Source organism: Leucoraja erinacea, chromosome 3 (assembly GCF_028641065.1).
Source record: "Leucoraja erinacea ecotype New England chromosome 3, Leri_hhj_1, whole genome shotgun sequence".
In the NCBI taxonomy this organism is placed as follows: domain Eukaryota; kingdom Metazoa; phylum Chordata; class Chondrichthyes; order Rajiformes; family Rajidae; genus Leucoraja; species Leucoraja erinaceus.
Window position 1 is genome coordinate 62,934,842 of NC_073379.1, and position 20,104 is coordinate 62,954,945.

The window sequence follows — 20,104 nt, forward strand, 5'->3', positions numbered from 1 at the left end:
GTATTTTGAAACACTGATGATGGAGGAACAGCAATGAATTTCTAAGTCACGAATGTGTTTTACTCAGAAGGGATGTATGAACAAGCTAGAGACTGAAATTATGAAGTTCTGTTCCTCTTCAGTTTGAGTTTAGCTTATTGCCACGTGCATCGAGGTACGGTGAAAAGCATTTGTTAGGTGCTAACCAGTCAGTGGAAGGACAATATATGTTCACAATCGAGCCATCCACAGTGTGCAGATACATGATAAAGGGAATAACGTAAATAATGTTTAGTGCAAGATAAAGTCCAGTAAAGTTTGATCAAAGATAGTCCGAGGATCTCCAATGAGGTAGATAGTAGCTCGGGACTGCTCTCTAGATGTTGGTAGAATGGTTCAGGTGCCTGATAAAGTTGTGAAGAAACTGCCCCTGAATCTGGAGGTGTGGGGTTTCACACTTGTATATGTTTTGCCCAATGGGAGAGGGGAGAAAAGGGTGTCGCCCTCTTATTCTGGCCCAGGTGGTAGAACATGTGGGTTATGTGAAGAAACATTAGTGAGTTGTTGGAGACATAAGGAACTGCCGATGCTGGAATTTGGTGATGAACGCAAAGTGCTGGAGTAACTCAGCAGGACAAGCAGCTTCTCTAAAGGACAACTCTGAAGGACATCGTAACATCGCCTATCCATGGCCTCCATGTGTTTTGTGTTCTACATTGCTGAGTATTTGTAGTGTGTCTTACAGTATGAATGCTATAGACTGCAATCACTGCTCGTCAGTGATGGTCAATTTCGGTAGGAAAACTACTCGGAACAGACTCCTGCATTTAACAAGCAGAATGTGGAAAGTATCAGCATCTCCAAAGTACACATGTTTGCACAAAGTGCAATTGAAAATCATGCATGATCAGCACAAGAAGAAATTGGCAAAGATCCCCCAAACAATGCCATTTTGATGCATGCTTTTAATGTCTACCGAAGTTCTGGGGTGTAACTTCTATAAAATCTGGTGTAATACACTTAATTTTGAAGACCTGACAAAAAACCCTTCACGAAGAGACATAAAACCTCAAGACTGTAATAAATAATTTATAATTTGTTATGGTAGCCGTTCTTCAGCCATAATTAATGATATTTGGATATATCTTGCATGCTGTGATTGTTGATGTAGTGAAGAAATACTTCATGGCACCATCCTTAAATATACTTCACTTGCCCATTGTGTATTTGCTTGTTTTTTTTGTCTTTACCTAGAAATATTCCAAATTTACTTTATCCACTCTCTTGAAGATCTCATGGATCTCATAATATCAGCCATCTCCTTTCCAAAAAGAAAGGCTTAGGTTTTGATAATATTTCTTAAAAACCACACATCATGAATACAGCATTGTGACTTCTGTTCATATTACCTTCCATGCTCAAATGTGCCCGCAATTACTGTAGCGTGACACATTTCTATGTATGTTTATCTCGGTTTCCGTTAAATTGCAACTGAAATGCACAAGAAATTACAGGTGCTGGATATCTGAACTAAAAGCACCAAATGCTGGAAATACTCAGCAGGTCAGGTGTTGTCCGTGGAGAGAGAAATGGAGTTAACCTCTCATGTTGATGGATTCAACATATTTCAAGAGAAATATGTTTTAAATTCCAAATTGAGGGAGGGTAAAGGGAACACAAGAAATGTCTCTGACGTGATGTGGACCAGGCGAGATAGAATAATGTACACAGTGGTAGTCGTGGCTGAGAGAGGGTAGATGCATAGTCTTTTGCCCAGAGGAGGGAAATCGATGACCAGAGAACATAGGTTCAAGTTGAAGGGGAAAAGATTTAATTGGAATCCGAGGAGTAATTTTTTCACACTAAGGGTGGTGGGTGTATGGAACAAGCTGCCAGTGGAGGTAGTTGAGGCTGGGACTATCCCATCATTTAAGAAACAGTTAGTCAGGTACATGGATAGGACAGGTTTGGAGGGATATGGACCAAACGCAGGCAAGTGGGACTAGGGTAGCTGAGACATTGTTGGCCATTGTGGGTGAGTTTTGGTACAATTAAGGACCTGTTTCCACACTGTATGACTATATTAAAGGTGAATAATATAAGATCAATTAGAAATTTAAAATTAGGGGGAAGAGTTTTAGGGGTGATGTGAGGTGTAAAAAGGAGCATTATCCACATTTCAATATGTTCTGGACTCTCAGAAAGTCATCATTATCGCCTCTTTATTCACATTCACTCACGGGTAAGTTTTAAACTGTCTTTATAATGATCGTCGAGAGATGTTTGTATCACTGGATATCAGCACCAAAGGTCTAACGCATACAGGACAAGTCCCAGTGTAAACTTGCTAAATTCATTTGGACTGATTTCACAGAAGGTCAATGATAACGCAGCTTTGAATCCAATTCAAGGTTAGTATTGGCATTGCACTGCGTACATAAAATGCAAGTTCATTTGTCAGTAGAGGCAACAGGAGGATCAACAGCAACCAGTGGAGATGTCTTGGCCAAGTCTTCCAGTTGTTGAGTTTACTTTGTCAGATATCGCATGCTTATTGTAAATTGTCTGAACTACTTCTTTCTGGGTATTTGGTACTTAAATCAACAGAAACAAAAATTGGAAAGAAAAACCAAAGAATGGCTGAAAGCATAGTCAATTTAACACCAACACTTTTACCTCTCGGCTTCAGATTTGTTCTTGAGATTTCTGAATGGGTGCGTAATTGTATCATAAGCCTGTCCTCTACGCGGCATTCTATTATGAGAGCATCATGTGAATAATCCCGCAGCTATGCTTAAGTTAGAACAGAGCACATTCCTACAGGCCCACAAATAGCAAACAAAGCTGTCCATCCTAACTTTTTTGCGATCATTTGTCTCAATATTTGAGGTGTATGTTGGGCTGTGGCCTTTTATTTAGGCATTGGGTCAATTTGTTTCATGTTCAGTTCAGTTTAGTTTATTGTCATGTGTACCGAGGTACAGTGAAAAGCTTTTGTTGAATGCTAACCAGTCAGCAGAAAGACAATACATGATTACAATCGAGCCATTTACAGGGTATAAATGCATGATAAGGGAATAACGTTTAGTGCAAGGTAAAGCCATCAATGTCCGATCAAGGATAGTCCGAGGGTCACCAAAGAGGTGCTCTCAGTATGTTGTAGGATGATTCAGCTGTCCCTGAATCTGGATGTGTGGGGTTGAACATTTCTATACCTTTTGCCTGATGAGAGAGGGGAGAAGAGGGAGTGGCCAGGGGGCAACTCATCCTTGATTATGCCGCTGGCCTTGCCTAGGCAGCGTGAGGTATAAATGGTTTTGACCTTGATCTTCATGTTCCAATGAACTCGCTTGCCAGAGGCTGTGCCCTTTAACAGAACGCTTTAACATCTCAGTAGAGAATCTTGCAGTTACATCAGTGCTGTAGAAGCTTGCAACCCACAAGGAATGCTATCCAGCTCTGAGGAACTGCTTCTTCATAACTATATTTGTCGACAGGAAAGTCGGCACCCACAACCTGTTTGCTCTGACCACAGGATGCATGTCACTCTATTGATATGAAAGTTTCTTCTTAAAGCAAATGTGAACCTCAGAAAGAAGAAGCGAGTGGTTAAAAATGTTTGTGGTGTGGTGGTCCCTGGGGATTAGGCCACTCCTTTGGTCATTCCCCTCGGCTCTTGAGGGACAGGGACGATTGTCTGCCATGGGGGTTTCCTGGTAGCTACCAAGGGGCGTTCTGTATGTTTGCCTGGATTCATTAAACTACTTCTGAACCTGCCTGGCGTCTGGCCTTTACCTGACCTCGCCCAGGCCACTACAACTGGTGACCCCGTCGTTCATCGTGCATCGTGATGGAAAACAACGCCATTGCGCTGAAGCTCCCGACTTTGTGGACCGAAGAGCCTGATCTGGTTCCAGCAGGCAGAGGCACAGTTTGCTCTGTGAGGGGTGATGGTCGATGAAACTAAGTATTTTTACGTGGTCAGCGCTCTTGACCAAGCGACTGCGAGGTGAGTTAAACCTTACCTCAGCGCCCCCCCGGCAGCTAACCAATATGAGGGCCTCAAGACCCTGCTCGTCAGGCGATTTGGCCTTAGCGAGTCTGAGCGGGCAGCTCGGATTCTCTGAATGGACAGCCTTGGTGGCCATCGGCCCTCCTGTCCATTTCGTGCCTCCCGCTCTTGGGGGGAGCTGTGGTGGTCCCTGGGGATTAGGCCACTCCTTTGGTCATTCCCCTCGGCTCTTGAGGGACAGGGACGATTGTCTGCCCACAGGGTTTCCCGGTAGCTACCAAGGGTCGTTCTATCTGTTTGCGTGGATTCGTTAAACAACTTCTGAACCTGCCTGGCGTCTGGCCTTTTCCTGACCTCGTCCAGGCCACTACAGTGGATACCACAGCCAGCTGGTCCACACAGGTCATGAGAACACGGCCTGCAACTCCATCCGGACCAGTTACTTTCCACAGGTTCTCAGGAAGGCCGATCTGACATCTGCAACAGTAACTGTTGGTATAGGCCCACCGGATGCTGAGGGAGCTTCCATTTTGGGAGCACTAATGAGGCTAGGACATGCACCACGAATGAGAGAGATAATGGGTTGGATAATGGGAAAGCTTTCAAAACCAAACTATCCTCATATTTTGACTCGGGTTGTAATAACTTTTAAACTGGGTGGAAGAAAAGGATACCGAGTTGGACTGAATAAACAGAGGAAATGCAGCGATGGTTTCGGTATAGTAGCAGCGCTTGTGAATCAGGTGCTGTCATGGCAGCAGACGTGGATGTGTGGGGGAGGCTGGTGGTAACGTAGCAAGTAATACTTATACCATAAGCTAGCAATAAATTTCAGGGAGAGGGTTGCTCTGTCAGCCAGACAGAAACTGTGCATCAAGAATATCACCAGTCTATTTATATTTATATGGACTTCTGAGACTAAAGTATTGATAAATGGATAGAAAATCTGGCACCACATGCCTGTATTTTCTTACTAGTCCAAATGCCCATTTAGCATAAACCTGACAGGCAAAACCTAATTTGCACCTCTCAATGTGATTGCCTTCTTTAAACTCAAGAATGTTTCAGCCCAGTTTGCATCATTTCTCTTTATTCAACAAAGTCACCATCCCAGGACATAATCTTGCAAATCCTTGCTGCGGCCTCTCTCCCATCAGTAGACCACAGCCTTGGGGATTTAGGGAGTTGGTCATCGAGGGATCAAGACTCCAAGAGATCAGATGGTGGGAGCCATTGGGGAATCATTAACACCAATAGCTCGGACAAAACTCTGATTATTAATAACTCATTATCTGTTATTTGCACTTTATCAGTTTATTTATTCATGTGTGTATATATTTATATTATGGTTTATGGACACACTGATCTGTTTTGTAGTCAATGCCTACTATGTTCTGTGTGCTGAAGCAAAGCAAGAATCTCATTGGCCTATCAGGAACACATGACAATAAACTCACTTGAACTTGATTAGGGAGTGAGATTATCTGCATATCTGATAGGGATCTTAGGGCAATCTGAGAGTGGTGCCCCCTTCAGGAAATTGGTGGGTGAAATTCAGGGATTCTGAATTTATGGCAATTTGGAGAATTCGAGAATTTGATCCTAAGGGAACTGGAGGGTGATGATGAGGAAAGGATTAGAGATGGGTGCCATCTATTGGAGAGTGGGACTTTCAGCGACCTGAATAATGGGAGATGTGAGATAGGATCTATCATAACTGTACGTGCAAACAAGACTTCCAGTTGTTTCATAGCCATGTAATTTGTTATTGTTATCTGACCACCGGAAAGAACTGAGCAGTAGAATCAACACTACCCTTGAAGTGACTGGGCTGATCATGGCTAAGTCAAATAACAATACACAACTGTGGAAGGAGAAGAATCTTAAACCCTTTGGGCTATAATGCTCTGAAGAATTGATTGTGTAGCCAATTTGTTTAGTAATATTGCATCAATTAATAGGTGGGAGCTGCTTGCTATTTGCAGGATTATGAAGACTATGTATGAAATAGTTATACATGGGTATGAAAGAGGTAATAATAATAATATTAATACATTTTATTTATGGGTGCCTTTCAAGAGTCTCAAGGACACCTTACAAAAATTTAGCAGGTAGAGGAAAAACATGTAAGGGGAATGAAATAAATAGTAGAGACATGACTAGTACACAAAGTAAAGACAGAATACAATTCAAAACACAATATGAGGCAATTAATGCACAGATGAAAAGGGAGGGGGACGTGGGGCTAAGGATAGGCAGAGGTGAAGAGATGGGTCTTGAGGCGGGACTGGAAGATGGTGAGGGACACGGAATTGCGGATCAGTTGGGGGAGGGAGTTCCAGAGCCTGGGAGCTGCCCTAGAGAAGGCTCTGTCCCCAAAACTGCGGAGGTTGGACTTGTGGATGGAGAGGAGACCGGCTGGTGGATCTGAGGGACCATGAGGGTTGGTAGGGGGAGAGGAGGTAACAGGAATTAGCAAGTCTTAGGGCATTTGAGACAGAAGTCAAATACATTAGCAAATGGAAAAATCAGTTTAAAGTAATAAATTATGGCATGGAGAGTTTGACAAGGTAAATTGTAGGGCAAATAAAAGTGAGGATTACATGAAGGGTAGTAAAGGAATCAATAAGAAGAATAATGATGAATATGACACTGCCTATGTTCCAGTGTATTAAATGTTGGAATACGTGAATGGGTTTCATTAATATAGATGTCCATAAGTCCGATTTTATCCTGTAGTTGGAAAATGGTCTTGGGGATTGACAAAAATCATTCAATATGGTAATAATACTTGCACATTTTTGTAATGAATGGCATCAACATCACATGTGATAAGAAGGAGCAGTTACTATCAGAAGAAACTAGCTCTGCTGTTCATAGGAACTAATGTGTACATGTAGCAGATCTTTGAATCTAATAATATTGTGAGAGGTTATTCATATTTAGAGGTTTCCATGGAAGGTGTATATAACTCAGAAACAAGCTGACAATCTAGGATTCTGTCTAAACCATAACCGTGCAGAACCGAGAACCATAGTAGAACTGAGAGCATGATTCCAGCAGCGCTTGCAGCTTGGAATTAGTATCCTTGGCATCATTAGATTTGGCTCCCAAAATGTACATACATTGTAAAAGAGCCAGAGCCCCCCCCCCCCCCCCCCCCCCCCCCCCCCCCCCCCCCCTTAGGTCCACATGTCTGCTGCTGTACTCAATTGAGCATGGTAAGCTGGCACTGCTCAATACATTCATAGCAGAATGAGTGGGAGCGGTGGGAGCACTCATGGAAGCTCGCCAGCCCTGCCTTCTTCTGTCAGAGTCGAAGAGACATCATCAACACTTGGCACAGCTCCAATGTGGATGACGAAGAGTCAATGTGGATAGAACTGAGACATTGTAAAGGCAAAAAGACCCTAATGGGAGTTATCTACAGGCTCCCAAACAGTAGCTTGCATATAGGGTGCAAGTTGAATCGGATGTTAAAATTTGCATGTAACAAAGGTAATGCTACGGTGGTTAAAATGGCAGGTAGACTGGGACAATCAGGTTGGTAATGGACCCCAAGAAAGAGAGTTTGTAGAGGGCCTCCGAGATGGATTCTTAGAGCAGCTTATACTGGAGCCTACCAGGGGAAGGCAATTCTGGATTTAGTGTTGTGTAATGAACTGGATTTGATAAGGGAACTCATGGTAAAGGAACCATTAGGAGGTAGTGACTATAATATGATGTTGTAATCTGTAATTTGAGAGGGAGAAGATAAAATCAGAAGTGTCAGTATTGCAGTTCAACAAAGGGGACTATGGAGGCATGAGGGAAGAGCTGGCCAAAGTTAACTGGAAAGGGACCCTATCAGGGATGATGATGGAGCAACAATGTCAGGAATTTCTGGGAATAATCCAGAAGATGCAGGATCATTTCGTTCCAAAAATGAGGATTAATTCTAAGTGAAGTAATAGGCATGTATGGATTACAAGGGAAGTCAAGGATGGTATAAAACTAAAAGAGAAGAAATACAGCGTAGCAAAGATGAGCGGGAAGCCAGAGGATTGGGAAAGAACAACGGAAGGTAGCGAAAAAGGCAAATCAGAATCGGAATCAGAATCACACTTTATTTGCCAAGTATGTTTTGCAAAATATGAGGAATTTCATTGGCCAGGTCAGGCATACAATTAAAAGCAACAAATCACTCAGAAACAAATTTTAACATGAACATCCACCACAGTGACTCCTACACATTCCTCACTGTGATGGAATGCGAAATAAAGTTCAAGTCCTTCCTTTTGTTCTTCCTCGGTCGGGGGCCTTGAGCCCTCCGTTGACGGGACGGTCTTGACTCCCATAGCCGGCAGCATTCGTGCCCTCCGCATCGAGGCGATCTGCTCCCGCATCAGGGGGTTGTCAGCTCCCCCGCACCAGGTGATCGAACCTCGTGTCGGGATGGTGGTCGAGCCTACTTTGATGTTGGAGCTCCCGACTAGCCTCTCCCGAGACTGCGAGCCCTAGATGGTAAGTCCACGGTGGTCGCGGTGGGAGCGATCCCAGGCAATGGATTCGCTCCGATGTTAAGTCCACGCCCCATGGTGGGGCTCACAACAGTCCGAGGAGGCTTCCAGCTCCATCGATGGTAGGCTGCAGAGCCCGGAGAATGTGATCCGAAAAATAATCACATCTCCGGCAAGGTAAGAACTTGAAATAAAAAAGTTTCCCCCGATCCCCCCCCACATAAAACTTACCGAAGAACATTCAAACAAACTTTTAACGAACTAAAAATTGCCAGCAGGGCTGCCATCTTCCTGGCCCTGGTGGTCTTGGGGAGAAAAGATGAAGTACGAAGGTAAGTTAGCCAAGAATATAAAGGAGGATAGTAAAAGCTTCTTTAGGCATGTGAAAATAAAAAGTTTAGTTAAGACAAATGTGGGTCCTTTGAAGACAGAAACAGGTGAATTTATTATGGGGAACAAGGAAATGGCAGATGAATTGAAGAGGTACTTTGGTTCTGTCTTCTCTGAGGAAGGCAGAAATAATCTCCCAGATGTACTAGGGGATGTAGGATGATGTAGAACTGAAGAAAATTCACGTTAGTTAGTCAATGGTGGACGCATTAGTGATCATTTTCCAATGTTCTATAAGTTCTGGATCAGTTCCTGTGGATTGGAGGGTAGCTAATGTTATCCCACTTTTTAAGAAACGAGGGAGAGAGAAAGCAAGGAATCATAGACCAGTTAGCCTGACATTGGTGGTGGGGAAGATGCTGGAGTCAATTGTTAAACATGTAATAGTGGAGCATTTGGATAGCAGTAACAGGATCGGTCCAAGTCAGCATGGATTTACGAAAGGGAAATTTTGCTTGACAAACCTTCTGGAATTTTTTGAGGATGTAACAAGTAAAATGGATAAGGGAGAGCCAGTGGACGTGTATCTGGACTTTCAGAAAGCCTTTGACAAGGTCCCACACATGAGATAATTGGACAAAATTAGAGCACATGGTATTGGGGGTAGGGCATTGACATGGATAGGAAATTGGTTGGCAGACAGGAAACGAGGAGTAGGAATTAACGGGTTCCTTTCAGAATGGCAGGAAGTGACTAGTGGGATGCCGCAAGGCTCTGTGCTGGGACTGCAGCTATTTACAATATAAATTATTTAGATGAAGGTATTAAAAGTAACATTAGCAAATTTGCAGATGACATAAAGCTGGGTGGCAGTGTGAACTGTGAAGAGGATGCTTTGAGGATGCAGGGTGACTTGGATAGGCTGGGTGTGTGGACAGATGCAGGGAAGATCCAGTATAATGTGGATAAATGTGAGGTTATCCACTTTGGTGGCAAGAACAGGAGAGCAGATTATTATCTGAATGGTGTCAGGTTAGGTAAAGGGGAAGTGCAACAGGATCTGGGTGTCCTTGTACATCAGTCACTGAAAGTAAGCATGCAGGTACAACAGGCAGTAAAGAAAGCTAATGGCATGTTGGCCTTCATAACAAGAGGATATGAGTATAGGAGTAAAGAGGTCCTTCTGCAGTTGTACGGGGCCCTGGTGAGACCACATCTGGAGTAATTTGTGCAGTTTTTGTCCCCTAATTTGAGGAAGGACTTTCTTGTTATTGAGGCAGTGCAGCGTAAGTTAACGAGGTTAATTCCCGGGATGGTGGGACTGTCAAATGATAAAAGAATGGAATGACTGGACTTGTATTCACTGGAATTTAGAAGGATGAGAGGGAATCTTATAGAAACATGTAACATTATTAAGGGATTGGACATGGTAGAAGCAGGAAACATGTTCCCGATGTTGGGAGAGTCTAGAACCAGTGGCCACAGTTTAAGAATAAATGATAGGCCATTTAGAACTGAGATAAGGAAAAACGTTTTCACACAGAGATTTGTGAATTTGTGGAATTCTCTGCTTCACTGGATGCATTTAAAAGAGAGTTAGATAGAGCTCTTAGGGCTAGCGAAATGAAGGGATAAGGGGAGAAGGCAGGAACGGGGTGATTGTGCATGATCAGCCATGATCGTATTGAATGGCAGTGCTAGCTCGAAGGGTTGAATGGCCTGCTCGTATACCGATTTTCTATGTATCTATGGATCAACTACCTCTGTAAACAACAAAGCAAATAATACAATTTTGCATTTACATAGATCCTTCAATGTTAGAAAATATCCTGCACATGACCAAATCCACTGCCCCATCCACTCCACTCTCCTGCCCCCGCCCCCCCCTCCCCCCTCCCCCTCCCCCCTCCCTCTCTGCTCCTTCACACAGGCCAAGAAACACGTGGTCATGTGGATTGGCAATACCTAGTTCCGTAAAAGTTTCACTGCATCTTTTGTCCCTTTTATCCACATGCGTACTAAATGAAGATGTTAAAGACATTTAGCAACTAGAAGAATAAATAATGCTGAACCAAGACAATAAATGCATCCTCGTTATTATGGACCTCTTTACAATGGATCTCGGTTATAGCAGATGGACCTATCGACCACTGGCCTACGATGGCCTGCACTTCCACCCCGGCTGCTTCCAGGCCCTGCCTGCCATCACCATCCCCGACCTTTACCTGCACTCCGGCTGCCCGTGGGCAGCAACCAGTGAGTGCCCGATCCTCACCTCTCCCCCGGGCTAACAGCAGGCCGGGGCCGTCAACTGATCTGGATTCCAGCCCCAGTTATGGACCAAGAGTCTGAAAAAAGGTCATGAACAGGAACGGCACCTATCCATGGTCTGCTGCCTGACCTGCTGAGTTACTCCAGCACTTTGTGTCCTTTTGTGTATTAACCAGCATCTGCATTTCTTTATTTCCACTACTTATACAATGATACTCTATTACTCGGTAATCCCTCACACGGTTACAGCGGGCAATCAGCAATAATGGATACTATTTCCCCTCCTTCCCCCAATGGTCATTTATAACAAGGGTTTACTGTCTTAAATGAGCATGTTTAGTGCTACTGTACAAGATAACAATTAAAAAAATAGAACTACATTTGAGGAAATCCTTTTACTAATATAACTTTGTACTGATTATTTGCGTTATGTTATTTTCCACTAGATTTAAGGTCTGATGATCATGGACCATCCCAATAATATAGCCACTTGATACTGAGTTGCATTTAAAGAGATGTTGTGTTTAAAGATTTCTTTTAGTGAACTTAAGTGTTTCGCCTCAGATCCTGGTGGCAGCAATGATATCAACTGGAACAACCTTTTATCTGCTGGCTGTGAACTTGTTGGACCATGGACAAAGAATAAGGAGAGAAGTCCTAATTTATTGGTCCCAACAAAGAACTCTCACGGGCGTAATGGACTGAATTTCCCACTTTGCTGATTGATTCAATGATTTTATGACATGCAATTGAATGCCAGATCACTCACTGGAAACCAGCCAGAAAATGCCATGTGTTAGATAAACAGCTGTTTCTTTTATTATTTAGATTGAGCATACAACCATCAGACCAATTTACTGGTGTTTAGTTTAGTTTATTATTATCTCGTGTACAGAGGTGCAGTAAAAAGAGTTTCCAGTCAGAGGGAAGAACATACATGAATACAATCAAGCCGTCCACAGTGCAAAGGGTATAACATTCAGTGCAACGTTCAAATATAGTTCAAAGGTCTCCAGTGAGGTAGATGGGAGGGCAGGACCGCACTCTGGCTAATGAGAGTACTTCAGTTGCTTGCTAACAGCTGGGAAGAAACTGTTCCTGAATCTGGAGGTATGCGTTTTCAAACTTCTGTAGCAACTTTGATGCTCACATGTTTGCACATAAGTTACCAGGATATCATTTTCCTCTCACTTGACAGAGCAACAACTGGCATGGAAAATTCTTGCTATCTCATCAGAACACTAAAACATTATCATTACATTATTAATTACAAATACGTTATCAAAAGATAGAACTTTGTAGCAAGTGAAGTAATGACCAACATGCTTTTGTTCCCATGCCTGCTAGTCACCTCACACAGTTGCTTAGAAGTTCGATTACACAGCACCATGTTTTTGTGTGCTATGTGACCCACTTTAAATAAAAAGTAAAACATTAATGGAAATCAAGGACTTACTGGTGAGATTGTGAAGTTAGCAAATATTTTTCTAGGGCCCTCCATGCATCCTATAAATAAATCATGGAGGATCCCAGGCATGTCGACTGACTTCCAATGATAGGCAGTCTGTGCCTGGATACCATCTGTGGGTTTGTTGCAGTAAGTATGTGAGTAGCATGAATCACAGGTCACTTGTATAGAAGCAAGATTTCCAGTGTCTGCTACTGTGCAAGTTAAAGCAGACCTCCCTGAAAAGGTGCCAATACAGCGGTGGCAACCTGATTCAGGAGAGGACCCCTTTTGGCAGTTTGATTCCCTGACTCTCCTTTGGGAACCTAACCCAAAGCCCAGTTCTCTGCAGTAGTCAGCCAGAAACCCCAAAGCACACAAATCAGATCTGACCACCCATCCGCCAACCCGCACATTTTCTGAACCAATCTAGTCCATGCCTCTTTTAACCTCTAAGTGGCCAAGTTTCCCACAATCCCTTTAAAATCATTAGGGCCCCTTTCCTGTGTTACCTTAAAACGTACCCGCCCACTGTTTCCAACATTCACCTGAGACTTATCAGTGCCCATGTTCTCATTCTTCCTTTAAACTGACTGGGTTCACTGGAACATTTACTACACAACAGTACAATTTCTTTTAAAAACAAAGATCCCAGGTGTGTTGGGATTTTAATTTCCAATAATCCTTAAAATGTACCAGTCTGGCACCTTCAAAGTCATGCAATTGCTGCTGCAACAGTGTTTTACTATGGGTACATTAATACAATGTGTTCTGTCTCTGCCATTCTTTCCATTGAAGGCAATAGAATTGACTTACAGTTAAAGTTCAGTGCATTGACATTATTACATTAGCATGTTTAGTGCTACGGACTGGAGATTAATTTCTGGGTAGTTAGCTTTTATAATTAGGACCTTACAATCCAAAAGCAAAAACTAATGATGAATCCATACAAAACATTGGTTAGTATAGTAATGGGCCTGTCCCACTTGGGTGACTTTTTAGGCAACTACAGGAGACTGCGGTCGCCACGTGTTCGCGGGTGGTTGATGGGGAGTCGCCTTCATGGTCGTGAATAGTTCCCGTATTCTCGGAACTAGTCACGGCTTCATTCTGGTCACCGCTAATTTTTCAACATGTTGCTAAATTAGCGGCGACCAGAATGAAGCCGCCATGGAGAGTAGCGAGAATTCTCGTGTCGCAGGTGCAGAGGTAGTGAGTCGCCAGGAGGTCGTAGGTTCTCGTAGGTTGTCGCCGTTGCTGATCGGTGAATTTCATTGGCTCATTGGGAAAATAAACGTCAGCAGTAGTTTTCAGAACCAAGGATAACCGACAAATAATGTTAATGTCCGCCGAGCTTCACAGGCGTGTATCTCTGGCTTCTTAAAAGTCGTCTTCACTCCTTCTCCCCACCCCATCTCCCCCTTCTCCCCCCTCTCCCCCCTCTCTTTTAAAGAACTTAAGTGACCCTTCCCGTACACTGTGCTTTCACCATCTTAATTGCAGTGCCAACCTTCCTGTTCCTCGTGGTGTGTGTCTGTATCACATTGACTTTGCACCATGTGAATTTCCTCCCGCTTGCCCTGTTTCCCGCCTGCATAATGGGCTGGTGAAGGAAGCGATGTGTGTGTGTGTTCCACTCTGACAGTAGCCGTTCCATTCACCTGAAAAATCGCCTAAGTGGGACAAGCCCATAAGGGTTTGTGTTGTGGCATTTTATTACAGGAAATAAATGAAAGCCTTAAGGAGTTTCAGTTTTAGGTTCACAAAGTTGTCACTCAGGATAATTGCAAGAGATGCTTGAGATATTGGGACTATTACAAAGGCTATAGAGAGTTAATGGAGTTGGCGGATGTTAAACTGGGAAAGATTTGATAGAGTGATGAAGGAAATACTATTTCCTCTGGCTGAGGAATTTGAAATGATTAGTTATTATTAATTTAAAACATTCACCTGGACAGTGAGGAGACTTTTTGGATGCATTTTCTTTACCCAGAAGAATGCTTACTTTGCTTCAGGGAATGGGTGAGGAAGAGGTCACAACAGAGAACAAATTAGGAGAAAAACAATCCAATGTCTCATTAAAAATGTAACAGCCTTGGAAGATAAAATACACCCAGTGAAAGGTGATTTATTCTTTCGGTTTGATTGTCATTGGTATTTAATAACAGTGTGTGAAAAGAGTTGTTACAATTTCTGTCATAGGTCATTTGAACGTATTGTGTAAACTAGTGGAAAGCATTCCCATCAGTTAAACAACTATGATATTCTCATATTCTCAGCTGACCAGCCCTAAAAATAACAATCGCCAGTCAAGTCACATAACCCCACGTTTGTAAAAGGTTTGTTTTAAAATGAATGTTTGACTTGGGCAAATAAAAGCCATTCCTGAAGATGGGTAACTTCAGCTCTTTGTGCAACAGCCCATTCACTTTCTTAGAATTGGAACCTACGATCTGAAAACTCAACTGTTGTTTTCAAAAGCCAAATAATACAAATATGTTCTCAATATTTTATTTAACAGTTTCATCATTGAGTGCAGCACTGTATTGGATACAGTCTGTCATTTTTTTCAGTTATTGCAGTTGTTGCCATTCTAAAAGTTATCCTTATTGATATTATTTGATGATGTTCACTATAATGGTGTGTAACTTTACATGACAGCATCTAAAGTGTTAAATCTTGTCAGAGTGATAGCATGGTTGTTCTGCAAAGCTGAGTTGTTTACTGTAGCCTGGACCTTTGAAGTTGGTATTTAGTTGGTATTAATAGTTCCTGATTTTATTTATCCTCGTGAATCCTTTGGTCTGCAGGCTTTTGTTAGTTACATACTGCTGTTCAGACTCAAGCCAGCCCATGATCATTTCTTTAAATTATTTTTTTTAGGAAGAATTTAAAAACTAATATATTATATACGAGTGCCGGAAACTCTACTTTCTTTTGACATTGAATTTGGGTATTAGAACTTATAGCACAGTCCAGTGACATTTATTAATCCCTTATCCTGATCAATAATAAGACCTAATTTCAATATCACAAAAGTATTCTGTATTGCAATAATATGACTTTTTAGCCTGGAATTATGTTTAGTATAACAGTAAAACATCAGTATTTTTCATCTTGCAAGTGGCAGCACATTTGACATTTTCGCAGACACATTTACCATGGAAGTTGGGTAGTTTCTGTGTGATTCACATGCGACTATAAACCACACTACAACCAGGCATTCCCCTGGTTACGAAAGGTTTTCTGGTGACACAGTAACACATCTGGTAGATCTGCTGCCTCATAGTGCTACAAATTCGTGTTCAACCTTGAACTTGGATTCTGTCTCCCTGTAACCATGCGGGTTTCCTCCGGCTGCTCTGGTCTCCTCCCACATTCCAAAGACGTGTGGGTTTGTGGGTTAATTGTCCTCTGTAAGTTGTGCAAGGAGCGGATGCAAAAGTTGGATAAGATAGAACTATTGTGAACGGGTGTCGAAGGTCGGTGTGGATTCGGTGGGCTGAGAATCTGTTCCCATATTGTATCTTTCAATCAATCTAACTGTTTATAACCTGAATTTATCATATCAGGTGAACAAAAACAATGCGTGCAGGGGAATCGCAGAGCCCTTGTGACTGGAGAGCAAGCAGGCATGGGAAGAGTCAGTGAGTGAGCGAGTGGGTCTGCTCAGCGCTCCCAGCTCTGCTCAGCTAGACCCAGCCTTCGATAGTTGTGTAGGAAGGAAAGGCAGATGCTGGTTTACATGGAAGATAGATACAAAAATGCTGGAGTGACTCAGCGGGTCAGGCAGCATCTCTGGAGAAAAACAATAGGTGACATTTAGGGTCGAAACCTTTCTTCAGACTGACTGTCTGGGAATGGGAATGGGAAGGGGATCCCATACTGATCATTCTGACCTCCATCCCCACCACTGTCAGGGTGAAGCCACACGCAACTTGGAGCACGGCATCTCATATTTCGCAGGGGCAGCTTACCTGGTATGCCTGTTGATTTCTCTAATTTCAAATGACCCTTGCATTCCCCCTCTTTCTGTCCCTTCCCCATCCTAGTCATCCTGCCAGTTCCACTGTTCGCATCCATATATCCCTTCTGAACCTTTCCATACCTCAAGTTTCCCTCCCCCCTGACTTTCAGTCTGAAGAAGGGTTTCAACCCGAAATGTCACCTATTCCTTTTCTCCAGAGATGCTGCCTGACTCACTAAGTTACTCCAGCATTTTGTGCCTTTCTCTGATTGTTGTGGCTTGATCATAAGTAGGGTGTTTGCAACTTGGGAAGGCATGTATTTAAAAACTACGTAAAATAACTTCAGAATGCTACATTTGTATGTGGCGCGGTGGTAGAGTTGCTGCCTTACAGTGCTAGGGACATGGGTTTGATCCTGCTTACGGGTGCCGTTTGTACGGAGTTTGTGCGTTCTCCCTGTGACTGCGTGGGTTTTTTCCAGGTACTCCGATTTTCTCCCACATTCCAAAGATGTACAGGCTTGTAGGTTAATTAGCTTTGGTAAATTGTCCATAATGTGTAGGATAGTACTAATGTATCAATAATAGTGATCAATAATAGTGATTATTGGTCATTGTGGATTTGGAGTGCCAAAAGGCCTGTTTCCAGGTGGTATCTCTAAACTAATCTAAAAGGTACAGGTGCAGATTTTAATAGTATCATAATCACTGCTGTGTAAATGTTTTGGCCTTAAATCTTTTTATAAATGTGTTTAGATCCTGATTCACATTTTAATGTTTAATTTTGATATTTCAATTTCGACCTTAACCTGTTCACTGCCAAGTTTGCTTTGACTATTGCCCATGACCTGAGTATACTCGAGGATGGCAGAGAACAGGTTGATCATAGAGCAGTTGGTTGAGCTGCTGCCTCACGACGCCAGAGACCCGAGTTCGATCCTGAACTCATGTGCAGTTTGTGGGAACTTTGCACGTGACTGGCGGCACGGTGACACAACAGTAGAGTTGTTGCCTTACAGCGCTTGCAGCGCCGGAGACCAGTGTTCGATCCTGACTACGGGTGCTGTCTGTACGGAGTTTTTGTACGTTCTCCCTGTGTGGGTTTTACCCCAAGATCTTTGGTTTCCTCCCACACTCCAAAGACGTACAGGTTTGTAGGTTAATTGGCTTGGTAAATGTAAAAAATGTCCCTCTTGTGTGTAGGATAGTGTTAATGTGCGGGGATCGCTGGTCGACGTGGACCAGTGGCTGAAGGGCCTGTTTCCGCGCTGTATCTCTAAACTAAACTAGACTGCGAGGGTTTCTTCCTGGTGTTTTATTTTGCACTCTGCAACATGTATAAAATATTAGCTAAAAATTGTGCTTTCCCCTTGATCTGCTCTCTGACTATCTTTGAATATGATACGGTGCTCAGGTAGCTGATGTCATCACTGTGGCTGGCTGCTGAGGATCCCATTGAACTGCCATCAGAAAAGAGGAAAACCCACCCGAGTCCTCTTGCTAGTTTCACCGTTTGTATTCCTTTGTTATCACCTCATCTCAATCCAACAATGGGCTCCACCTTTCCTGAGTCATCGATGCAGGCTCAGCTTTATTCTGTACCTTCCCTTACTTTTAGTTTGCCCTCCCTGACTTTCAATCTGACGAAGGGTCTCGACCTGAAATATCACCTATTCCTTTTTTCCAGAGATGCTGCCTGACCCTCTGAGTTTACTCCAGCATTTTGTGCCTTATTTTCCAGGGGAAATTAATTACAGATACCTCTGAATGCTCTTGTACAATTTATTTTCAAGGTTAATGATGTGTGTGCTCACTTGAAACTCCCCTCACAATACAGAAATACGAAATACAATTTTTTACTCATTTCATGCAATCATGTTCCCCATAAACTCTTTGGGTGAGATAATTGAGGATGTCACATTTCTTGAAGGAGACTTTGACCGTATTCTTGTAACTGATCTTCAGGAACTTATTATTGAGCAAATCTCACAGGAAATAAATAGAACAAATGCAGAAAGGCCTTTCAAGGACTAAGTAGTGTTTTCAAGCCTTAGTTTTCCTATCCAGATGGTTCTTCTGGATATGATAGGTATCCTTTTGCCATTATTCTCTTGATGAATGAATTGAAAGGTACAGCATGGAAACGGACTCTTTGGCTCACCAAGTCCAAGCCATCCATCGATCACCCGTTTGCACTAGTCTTATGTTATCCCACTTTTGCATTCACTCCTTGCACACTAGGGGCAATTTTCAAAGGCTAATTCATCTACAAACCCACACGTCTTTAGAATGTGGGGGGAAACTAAAGCACCCGGAGAAAACCCTTGGGTCACAGGGAGAACGTGCAAACTCCACACAGATTGCGGCCGAGGTCAGGATCGAACGTAGGTTTCTGACTCTGTCAGGCAGCAGCTCAACCAATCTGCGCCACTGTGCACCCTCTTGTGTAATTTGCTGAACAAGGTCACCCTCTTGTGTAATTTGCTGAACTAGGTCACACCAGCATTACGTTAGTATGCGCAGGACACATAGTGTACTGAGCCAAATGGGAAGGTATTATTCATGGAAAAGGTGTTGTCATGAACAAGTTTGATTGCAGCCAAGGATGTCAGTGCAGTCTTCCACAGAAAGAGCAAGGGTTGCAATGGGCTTGTTCAGATTCAGATTAGTTTTATGCCTTATACACCAGGATGAAATAAAATTACTTGATCACACAAAGCTCACAGAGTAAACAGTACACATGCAGTAATAATAAATATAATAATAAATACAATGACAAGTGCAAAAACTGCAGATTGTAGTCAAAATCAGAGTAGTGAAAGAAACGTTATAGTACCATCATGGAATTGTGTGTGTGTGTGTGTGTGTGTGTGTGTGTGTGTGTATAGTACGGAGTACTTCGTAACTTTGTCGCCGCCCTTGGCGACTATTACTCACCTTGGGTTTGCAAAACAAAGAATTTCACTGAGACCTGTCACATGTGAGAAAGTATTCAATTCAAATCGATTCAATTCAATCACATGCAGCATAATCTTCTGGATCTGCCAACCATGAGGGACAACATGCTCATCAATCTCCATCATTAACTTCTCAAATAACTCAATCAAGTTAGTAGCGCACGGTGGCGTAGCGGTAGAATTACTGGCTTACAGCACTTGCAGCGCCAGAGATCCGGGTTCGACCCCGACTACGGGTGCTGTCTGTAGGGAGTTTGTGCGTTGTCCCCGTGGGTTTTCTCCGAGATCTTCGGTTTCCTCCCACACTCCAAAGATGTACTGGTTTGTAGGTTAATTGGCTTGGGTTTGTATACTTGGTATAAGTGGAAATTGTTCCTAGTGTGTGTGTGTAGGGTAATGTTAATGTGCGGGGATCGCTCATCGGTGCGGGGGCCGAAGGGCCTGTTTCCGCGCTGTATCTCTAAAATAAATTAACTTAAAGTAGAGCATGACTGACTGTGGGCAAAATAATTCTAACATTATTTTCCAATTGTGAGAAAATCCTAGCCCCAAGAATCCTCTTCAGTATTTTATTTGGTGAGCGTGAGGCTCACCGGCCTATAATTCCCTGGATTATCTCTGCTTCCCCTCTTAACTAAGCAA